Source organism: Brienomyrus brachyistius, unplaced genomic scaffold (assembly GCF_023856365.1).
Source record: "Brienomyrus brachyistius isolate T26 unplaced genomic scaffold, BBRACH_0.4 scaffold41, whole genome shotgun sequence".
Lineage (NCBI taxonomy): Eukaryota > Metazoa > Chordata > Actinopteri > Osteoglossiformes > Mormyridae > Brienomyrus > Brienomyrus brachyistius.
The window spans coordinates 1,464,989-1,475,945 of NW_026042316.1; the positions used below are offsets into that span (position 1 = coordinate 1,464,989).

Here is a 10,957-nt window from a genome sequence, read left to right on the forward strand (position 1 = left end):
AGCCATTAACTCATAGGTGGCAGTAAAGTTGAAATGACTCTTTCTGTGTTAAAAAAATGCAACACTGTCATTTTGATACTTTTTTTGTTTGTCTTTTACTTCCTCCCATTTGTCTGTCTCTGGTTATTGACGTTTAGGAGAGTGCCAAACACATTAACGATGCACATTTTTCAAATAAAGACAGACACAACACTAAAGAGATGAGAAAGACACAGTTGAATATGTAACATGCGTTTTATGCAGAAAAATAGTGTAGTTAAAACCATCTGGGATTTAAGAGGTTAAACTCAATTGGCTTGAGTGAAGCCACGCCCTCTCATCAGTGAAGAACAGGAATATTCCGGTTTTTCCAGGTTGCCTGAAAAAATGTAGTCACGTAGTTTTCTTAGACGGTGAACAAGCTGTATTACAAAGAGCAAAAAGTTTTTTCTTTTGGAGATACACCGAAATATTAAAGAAATATTCAGAGAGCGAGACAACATTGGTTGTGATGGCTGAACGTTTTTTCCTGCTACTAGTCACCCATGAGGCACGGAGCAGCCGCGTGAGCACATTTTGACCAGAGGTACATTTTCCTTATTCGCTAAACGTGTGTGCAGTAAAGAGGCACAATTTAGTAATTTGGTTTAGAAATATTTGTATTTTGAGTGTATTATATAATTCAATACATTTCGGTATTGAAGTGAATGTACAATTTTTTATGCTGTAAAAGAAAGGTAACTAATACTTATCTCTCCGGAGTACCTGTTAAAGAAAGGTTATTTGTTGATTAGCCCACTTAAAAAAAAATGGTTCTCGTACTTGTTTGTAGATTTGCATTTTGTAAATTCCTCGTGTTTCAACATGTTTTAATACACGTTCTTTCTAGATATATATTTTAAAATCTTGGTTGTTCATTTAGAATGGAAATGACAAACAGAATATTGGTTTCAAATAGTATCATTTTTATATTCACGAATAAAACATCAGCATAAAGTATCCAAATCCATGGTTAGGAAGGCATTTATGAGATGCACATGGATCAAGGAATTTACATTCTTGTACTTTCTTACATTTAATATATTTGAAATGCAACAAACTGGAAGAACTGAGGATGCGTACTAAGTAGGTCTGCTCTCTTCGGTATGTATTTTCAAATATGTATTTTACATATTTGAAAGTTCAAACAATCAATCAAATAAAAAAAAAATCCCTCCCCCCCTGATCCACCCCCTCCAAAAAAAAGGACATTATGTGTAAAAGTATTTTCTTTGATATAGTGTCATATATTTGATTAATTATAACTGTAATGATTAGACAGTGACTGATATAGTAAATATTGTAGTGTATTATAATACCTGTTTGCTTACGCAGGTCAGGTCCTTTTAGCGGGAACCTAAACTTCCTGGAGCTGCATTCGAATATCGTTGGATGTCGATGGTGAGTCACCCAAGGAACTAAACCGATTCTTGTGTTGACAACTCATATTCATTTAACTACCGGATTTGTGGTAGGACTGTTAAATTGTTTTATGCAGTTTACGTAACTAATTTGTATTTCATTTAAGTTGTTATATACTTACCATTTCTTCACCTGAGTGGAGTTGGACTAAGAAGGGTAATCAAAAAACATATTGGAACTGGTGAACCTAAATCTAAAAACATCCCTAAGTGTAATCTACGGCCAATTACAATTTAATCTTGACGTAATTGGTTATTGATTCTAAATTTAGCTATGAAAGTCTAAACATACAGTAACTAAACCTAAAATAGGGTAAATTGGTTAAAGAGGAATTTAAATCTAGTTTTAATCAGAGAAACTAAGGGTATAAAACTGAAGCTCACAGATTCAGTTAATGTGTATTATGTTTGGTTGTGCATTTTATTTTCTGTGTATGTCTTTCCATTTTTCATCCCTATCCATAAAGCTGGAACTGGCGTGGACAGGAAGTTGGGGGAGGTACTCAATGGTAGGGCTTCACTGCACTTACTCAGTACTTCCTCTACAGCTCTCTGTGTAGAAAAATAGAGTTTTCAGTTACCATGGCATTCACAAGGTCCAAGGAGGACGACACTAATTCAGTATACCCCAGCTTTATCCATGCAAAACACCAAGACAAGCTTAAGCTACAGAATGGTAACAGAGATGGGACAGGACAAGGATTCACTATTGTGAATAGCACATCTTTACCTCAACCGCTTTGACCAACTCGACCAGGTCAATTTGGCGTGACTCCACAGGCTGGGGGATCTCAAGACTGCTCTGCTTTGCATCCTCCAGTAAAGGCTCAACTGCGAGAAAGCATGGATTTGCCAGGTCAAGCGTCTGAGCCTGAGGAACTGAGAGATGATCTACTAGTGTGATTTATGCTGATGGAATTTACCTCTGGATCGCTTCTTTTGTAGCAGGTGCATGAACCAGTTGAAAATCTTCACAAATCGATTTACTGCTTAAAGCGCCGCAGCTTAATCACAGCTACTAGCTGGCAGTGTCTTTGGAGTGAAGCCCTAGGGTGTTGGTTTAACATGCATCAGTTAAGCAAACCAATCCCATCCATCCATCCATCCATCTTATGTTACTGTAATTTTATAGGAAGGGTAAATACCAGTGACCTCAGCAGACCAGCTAATCATCCACATCCCACCAGTTTGCAAGTGGACCAACCTTTGTGAAGAACTTGTGGCCACGGATATTCTGCGGTGACGGGCGATCCCGTGGGTCGATTTGAAATATTTTGCCCATCAGTTTCCCAGCTTCAATACCGAGGTTCTGGTGTAGAATAAATTTAGCTTCTTTGATGTTCTTTATCATTTCACAGCGATCGTCGTGATCGAATGGGATTTCCCCAACCAGAAGCTGGTACCTGTAGTAAGAAAGGCAGCAAAGGTGTTTGAGGTCTTTCACATTTGACATAAAAATGCTGTGCTTCCAAAAGAGCAATTCCTCTCAACTGTGTGCCAGTATTCATTTTTCTTTTCTATTTCAAGTAGAAAAAAAAAAAACATATTTATGCATGTTAGACGCTTGTCTTCTTAAAATGTTAGACAGATTTTATTAGCCATGCTGATCTTTGGCCGGGAGGAGGGTTGATAGGGTATACGTACATGACACAGCCCAGTGCCCAGACTTCTGCTTCCGTTCCATGTCCCTCTCGTTTCCACACTTCTGGAGCCATGTAACATGGAGTACCACACACTTCTCTACAACACACACAAATGGAAAACGTTAAGCGCACATGTGCTTTAGCTTGCTGTATAAACAAATTTGAAAGCTTAGCCAGGAATTCTGCAAAAAACACCTACTTGTCCCTCGGCTCCAGCTTGATCGCCAGTCCGAAATCCCCAATTTTCAGTTTCATTTGGTCACTGACAAATAAGTTTTCTGAAAGACAAACAAATTTGCATTAAGGATAGACTCAAATACACACGTGGACAAAATTGTTGGTACCCTTCAGTCAATGAAAGAAAAAGTCACAATGGTCACAGAAATAACTTTAATCTGACAAAAGTAATAATAAATAAAAATTCTATGAAATTTAACTAATAAAAGTCAGACATTGATTTTTAACCATGCTTCAACAGAATTAATAATAAAAAAATAAAAAAAACTCATGAAACAGGCCTGGACAAAAATGATGGTACCCCTAACTTAATATTTTGTTGCACAACCTTTTGAGGCAATCACTGCAATCAAACGATTCCTGTAACTGTCAATGAGACTTCTGCACTTCTCAGCAGGTATTTTGGCCCACTCCTCATGAGCAAACTGCTCCAGTTGTCTCAGGTTTGAAGGGTGCCTTTTCCAGACGGCGTGTTTCAGCTCTTTCCAAAGATGCTCAATAGGATTGAGGTCAGGGCTCATAGAAGGCCACTTTAGAATAGTCCAATGTTTTCCTCGTAGCCATTCTTGGGTGTTTTTAGCTGTGTGTTTTGGGTCATTGTCCCGTTGCAAGACCCATGACCTGCGACTGAGACCAAGCTTTCTGACACTGGCCAGCACATTTCTCTCTAGAATCCCTTGATAGTCTTGAGATTTCATTGTACCCTGCACAGATTCAAGACACCCTGTGCCAGATGCAGCAAAGCAGCCCCAGAACATAACAGAGCCTCCTCCATGTTTCACAGAAGGGACAGTGTTCTTTTCTTGATATCCTTCATTTTTCTGTCTGTGAACATAGAGCTGATGTGCCTTGGCAAAAAGTTCAATTTTTGTCTCATCTGTCCATAGGACATTCTCCCAGAATCTTTGTGGCTTGTCCACATGTAGTTTGGCAAATTCCAGTCTGGCTTTTTTATGACTTGTTTTCAACAATGGTGTCCTCCTTGGTCGTCTCCCATGAAGTCCACTTTGGCTCAAACAACGACGGATGGTGCGATCTGACACTGATGTTCCTTGAGCTTGAAGTTCACCTTGGATCTCTTTAGAAGTTTTTCTGGGCTCTTTTGTTACCATTCGTATTATCCGTCTCTTTGATTTGTCATCAATTTTCCTCCTGCGGCCACGTCCAGGGAGGTTGGCTACAGTCCCATGGATCTTAAATTTCTGAATAATATGTGCAACTGTAGTCACAGGAACATCAAGCTGCTTCGAGATGGTCTTATAGCCTTTACCTTTGACATGCTTGTCTATAATTTTCTTTCTAATCTCCTGAGACAACTCTTTCCTTCGCTTCCTCTGGTCCATGTTGAGTGTGGTACACACCATGTCACCAAACAACACAGTGACTACCTGGAGCCCTATATATAGGTCCACTGACTGATTACAAGATTGTAGACACCTGTGATGCTAATTAGTGGACACACCTTGGATTAACATGTCCCTTTGGTCACATTATTTTCAGTCTTTTCTAGGGGTACCATCATTTTTGTCCAGGCCTGTTTCATGAGTTTTTTTTTTTTTATTAATTCTGTTGAAGCATGGTTGAAAATCAATGTCTGACTTTTATTAGTTAAATTTCATAGAATTTTAATTTATTATTACTTTTGTCAGATTAAAGTTATTTCTGTGACCATTGTGAGCTTTTCTTTCATTGACTGAAGGGTACCAACAATTTTGTCCACGTGTGTACTTTGCCAAACTGCAGACTTTACCAAATTGATAAATGAACACTACACAGAAATCCAGACGAGCTACACTCGCAATGCCATGTGAAATGCCAGCATTATTAAACAGAGAATTGAGTAAAGCGTGAGTGCATGTACACATACCGAACTAGATTTCCCTATGGACATAACATTGCCGGTAGATGTGTTTTATCCCCGATATCAGCTGTTGAATTTAATAGCGGACTTCGGGGTCAATCAGAGTCCCGCGAGCTTTCAGGATGTCACCAAGTGTCTGGGCAGGGAGAAACAGGGGCAACCTGATCCATCACAAAGTCTTTGCCTTAGTAAGACGTCTACAAAAGTCAGGGACTCACCTGCCTACTGCACAACTCCATGAAAATATACATGAACAGATCGTCTTCAAAAGAATGGGAGAAGCCCACAACGTTCTTGTGCCGTGGTTTTTTTCAAAATTTCCACTTCTTGACACACCTGAGTGAAATATCAAACACACCATCTCATCAAGTACTGTAACAGGGAAATGCAGATAAACTGCAAAGAGGGATGACATTAAGCACAATCCATACCACATACCTCCTCCAGTCCCCAGGAATGTGGAGGTATGACCATCACAGCAAAGGTGTCACCACTTTCAAGGTCGGTCATCTTGTAGCACTTGCCACAAGCACCCTAAAGAACATGTCAATAAAGGGCATTTCTGACTGACCCTGTTCAAGCATCTCCTCTCCGCAGAAAAAGATCAACTGTAATCACTTTCAACAACAACTTTGTGGTGCACACCTGTCCCAAAAGCGGCCAAGACAGCTGGGCAATTTGAACTTGCTAGATGGATTACATCACCACATTGAAAATTCCATGGACGGAAAAAGAGGTGAACTTGCTAAGACATTGCAACAAAACACGGATAAAAACTTTCATTACAATCAACTTCATTGAAGAAAAAAAAAACCCATCTCCGTTTTGTACACCAAACATTCAGTTTCGGTAATGCAGTAACACATGCTCAGGAATAAAGACTTTTATGTAGTGTGCAGTGACATCATATGTTACTGCGGCTCTTTAGGCACTCAGCTATCGGTCTCACTTTGTCATACAGAACAGGGATTCATTTCCTGGTGAAAAACTTCCTATGTGGTATGTGATACCTCAGCTCCAAGATGTGGAGCAGTTATCTATTACACCGTAAGGCTGGATATTTTTACAAATAAAGGCAGCAATGGTGTCGGTTATTGCCTTAGAACGAGCTGTTAGCTGGCAGGGTGTGAAAATTAGGGCGTTTATTTTTTTTAAAGAGTTTTGTGTTATTTGAAAGCATTGTGAAATGTAAAAAAAAAAACAGTAATGATATGATGAAAATGGGAATACTGACGTTGACAATGCCAATATAATATTTTGGTATGTTAAGGCATGTTTGTTCTCTGCTTTAAAGAAAGGGGGATGTGTTGATATGTAGTGCAGTACCTTTGGTGACCAGCAGAGAGACCTGGAGGGTTGGGAGGAGGTAAAGACAAGGGGTAGGGAGACCGACGGCACAGAGCAGGTTGTGGGTTTGCATGGAAGATGTTGGTGGTTAAATAAAAGTTCATTGTTCATGAAACAAGGTCTCTTCAATGACATATGAACAACACAATGTATCTCTTCCTTCTCATGATAATCTGACTCGCCAAACATGCCTCCAGCTCGCGTGACGTGGCCGAGAGACTTGAGGAGAATTAGACACTGACAGCAGTGGAGATGAGAGCGCACTTGAAATTATCAGGTAAGAGAGGGTTAATCGAGCAAAATGTACAATTATTGGTCAGAAAATGTCGGTCAAATTTCTAAATAATTATGGCGTACGAATAATGATATATCCGTAAATCGTATTTTACCGATTTAAAGATGTTCATTATTCATTGTATTGTCACGCCCCCCTCGGGAGAATGCAGCGGCAGCAGCCACACCTGAGTTACGTCAACTCCCTGTTTAGTTCTGCTTGGCGCTGCATTACATGCAAGGTATTGTTGAGGGTTTTCATAAGAAGTACAGGGCGGTCTTCCTCCTGTCTACCCCGATCCGGTCCATCCGCCTGCTTTGCTGCCATTCCATCCCATACCATCCTGATCCACCCGGACCTCTCTCTTGTACTTGTCCCGCGTCTCGCATGCCACCTGTAGAACTGGCTTTTGGACTCCGATTGTACTTGCTGATTCCAGTTCTGTTTGCGTGTTCCCAACAATAAACCCCGTACGGTACGTTGCCTTCTGTGTCTCTACCATCCTCCGGGGTTGCATGTTGTGCAGTACTGTAGTAGCTTGGATTCAACCATTAGATGGCAGTAGTAGCATATAGTTGGAGGGAAGTAGAAGAAGGCAACAGAGGGAAGTTGAGTGTTTGTGCGTTGTTCCCGGAGCTGATAAGTTAATAAATATTGAACCTCTTGCCATCCCCAAATGTGTCTCGGCTGACTCTCAATATATCAAAAGTACATACCGTCTATTTATTTATGTCTGCCCTTCAAACCGCTAGATTCCTTCAATAAGCAGGAAGTTTGTCACGACAGCTGACACCAAATCTCCTGCTGAGCTGGTTCAGACAGAACTATCCTCAATTCACCACGAGGGGGCGCCAACTGAGCAGCTTAGTTCTATTGTCTCTCTTTTTCAAAGACAGTTTTTCTCTTCACAAAAGGACAACTTAACTGAATAATGCACTTTCATAGTAATTGTTTTTAATCTGTGTTAATGTTCTGAACAATGACTACTAAAGGTTCTGTAAGGTTGTCCCACATACTGTGGATTTTAAGTTTTTTATCAAGGTGTTAAAACGTACCATCTATTTTCTGCTGAAAGTTGCCAGTCCTGTGTTTTATGTCTAGCAATTTGTACAGTTTCTTCAGTATGGCACATAAACACATATCATCTACAGTATGAGAATCTCCTCCAGAACTCTGCATTTCCTCAAGATTTTTTTTGTAATATTACATAGGTGCATCTCATGAACCTTAATTTGCCAAGCATGTATTGACTGGGCACAGTACAGTGGTGCAATTTCTGACAATGAAAGAACATCATGGACCCCTACTCCCCATTCCTTAACCCGATCGAGGGGCTCTGCTCAGCATGGAGTTAGAAGGCTTACGATCGCCAGCCACATGCTCAGATGGCCCTGCTGGCTGACATGGATGCAGCATGTGAGGACATTACAGCAGATGCCTGCAGAGGCAGGTAAGACATTAGAAAAGATTCCTTTATTTTCTTATGTTTTATTCTTTCTGTTTTTTCTTATGTACAAATACATAAGTGCACATTAAGATGCTTTTTCACTATTACGTAAGTTCCCATGTGAACAGCCAATCAGATCAGCCTGATGTGTGTCTCTCTCTGTTTCCTCTCTGTTTCCTGCCCTTTCATCCCGACCACGACCATGATCTCTCACTTAGCAGCAGAGCAGTTTATTCTAAACAGTGGAACCGCAAAGATGTTCAGACTCTTTGGTCTTCTCATTTTCATTAGTAGGGTTCTATACTATTAAATCATATTTTGGGGGGATTTTTATATATCCTGTACGATGTGATTAGTGTAATAAGTATTTGGCCATTTAATCTTCATCATATGTAATAGGTATTCTGATTATTATTATGATATTTGTTTATTTATTTATTTGTTTGTTTGTTTATTCATTTGTGTTTCTCTCTTTTTCCAGACACTTCACTGGCTGTGGATGTTGTTCAGCCCAGATACCTGATGAGGGTCCAGCATGGAGACAGTGTGACCCTGACATGCTTCCGTCCAGAAGATATTTCTTTTGCAGTTTGGTTTTAGCAAGCTGTTGGTCAGGTCAGAAGCCCCAGCTCATGGCGAAAGCACTTCTCTATGTACCTGGTGAATTTTACAAGGAATATAAAAACATAAAACGTTACTCCTTACTGAATGCAGAGGGGAGTTTTAACCTCACTATTTCTAACGTGGAGCCGTCAGATTCTGCAGTGTATTATTGCGCTGCTCTGTTATATAATGAAATCGCATTTGGAAATGGAACCTTTGTCATAATCACAGATAAATGAGATTCCAACTATTTTCATATTTGCTTTATTAAAGTGTCAGTAATATTGTCCTTTGACAAACATTTTTGACAGTTGAGCTCTGTATCAATATAAAATTAACAAAGATAGTTGATGTAGATTGCGTGCTTTGGTCCTTGAATGTTTTTCTAAACAGCATTAAACAAAAACATTTATAAAAGCTTTCCAATTAGAATTATAAACTTTTTATTATTATTACACGCATAAATGGCTGAAATATGTAAAAATAAGTATACAAGAATACAAATTAATAGGAGGCATTACGTATCATCTTACCTGTGTGAAGTGGATTTAGTTATGTGTATACAGTTATGTGTTGGACCCCTCCTGATGTTACATTTATACATGAACATGCACCGCATCACATCATTATACAGTTTGTTACATTTATACATGAACATGTGCTGCATCACATTATTTCACAGTTTGTTACATTTTGCTTGCTGTCAGAAATCTTCAGCCATATGGAATCTTCAGATTTGAAAAAATGTTACACATTGCAGCCTCTTTCAAATAAATTAAAGGAAAATGTTTACATTTCAGTTTTGAGTTGATATATATATTACTGCGTAAAAGTCTTAGGCGACAAAGAAAATATATTCTTAAAATTTTTTAACTCAACAGTCAGTGTATATTGTCTCAGAAAGACATGCTATAATATAAGAGTCGGATATGCACCATTCAGAACTGGTTTGAGAATGGACCTTAAATTTCAATTAATTTTGTTAATCTGAAATAAAGTTGAATCGCTGTTGAAAACAGGATGCAGAATTACAATTCATTTTTGAATTTAAGGAAGCAGAATGAATACGTATTTGAATTCAAATAAATTCATATACATACATTACTGTAGCTACAATATAGCTTTTAGCTATACAGCCAAATATTTAAATATGAATTACACATAAGCACATTAACATTGTTGTGTATCACTATTATAATTTTATTCAGAATGAAATAATGCAACATTTGAAGTGTCACCTAAAACAATAATTATACTGTCATTTTGTGCACCATGGTGGATCTGCTCATAGGAAGAGCTGAGTGTCTCTCCTTAGAAGTCAGTGTTGGCTGCAGTGACTGCAGTTTCTAACCTAAGAAACGTCCCAAACACTTTTCCTGCATCAAAAGTCAAACTAGTGCCTATTCCTGCCATGAAAGCTTCACATAATGTCACCGATACCTGAGCCAACCATGTTTATCAGAGGATGCCAACCCTTTGGCTGCAGCTTTCTCTGCACAGGCTGAGAGAGTTTTCAGTGTAGCAGGAAAAGATTTCAGGCCAGAAGATTGCAGATTAAATCATGAAACCTTTGAAGATATTATGCTAATCAACTGTAATATAATAATAAATGTAATCATGTTTATTTGAATAAAGCATAATTGCATTTGCCATGATGTCTTGCTTTTTGCTGTAGTGCTATGGTAGAAAGGAAAAACTTACTTTTCAACACATAAGAAAATAAATAGTAGAAACCGAATGAAACCAAGTAATTCCTTTTGCGGTGCACACTTCTTATTTAATGTTTAAAAAATAGACAAACAAAATGGTCAACATAAGCCAGAGGGATATTGATAGTCACGAAAATCATGAAAATATAAAATACACTTTACACATGTCATGCCCTGATGGATGCCATGGATGAGCGCTGCTAAGCTGCTAAGCTGCCTTCCCAAGCGGCTTCCTCGGTCCGGAGAGCACACCGGGTCGCGGTACAGCTGGGACAGCCGCCTCCGCGACTTGCGGCAATAGCCGAGCCTGAGGAGCTCCCTTTGCTCTTGCCGCCCACGCAGCCGCCGCCGCCCGTGCAGCCGTCGCAGCCGCCTGCGCAGCCCCCCCTGTCTGCAG

The 10,957-nt window shown here is 39.4% G+C and overlaps 2 long non-coding RNA genes across 4 annotated transcripts; both read left to right on the forward strand.

Moving 5' to 3' along the window:
• Positions 1 to 319: 319 nt before the first annotated feature.
• LOC125722729 (uncharacterized) lies at positions 320 to 3,424 on the forward strand. Of its 2 annotated transcripts, XR_007386546.1 has the most exons (4): positions 320 to 565; positions 1,354 to 1,419; positions 1,907 to 2,387; positions 2,572 to 3,424. It is a non-coding gene; the product is annotated as an uncharacterized LOC125722729 (long non-coding RNA). The 2 variants fall into 2 exon arrangements; XR_007386545.1 differs by having other exon boundaries at positions 1,907 to 3,424.
• A 399-nt stretch (positions 3,425 to 3,823) lies between these two features.
• Positions 3,824 to 9,202, forward strand: LOC125722733 (uncharacterized). Of its 2 annotated transcripts, XR_007386555.1 has the most exons (3): positions 3,824 to 6,804; positions 8,013 to 8,251; positions 8,730 to 9,202. It is a non-coding gene; the product is annotated as an uncharacterized LOC125722733 (long non-coding RNA). The 2 variants fall into 2 exon arrangements; XR_007386554.1 differs by having other exon boundaries at positions 3,824 to 8,251.
• The last annotated feature ends 1,755 nt before the right edge of the window (positions 9,203 to 10,957 follow it).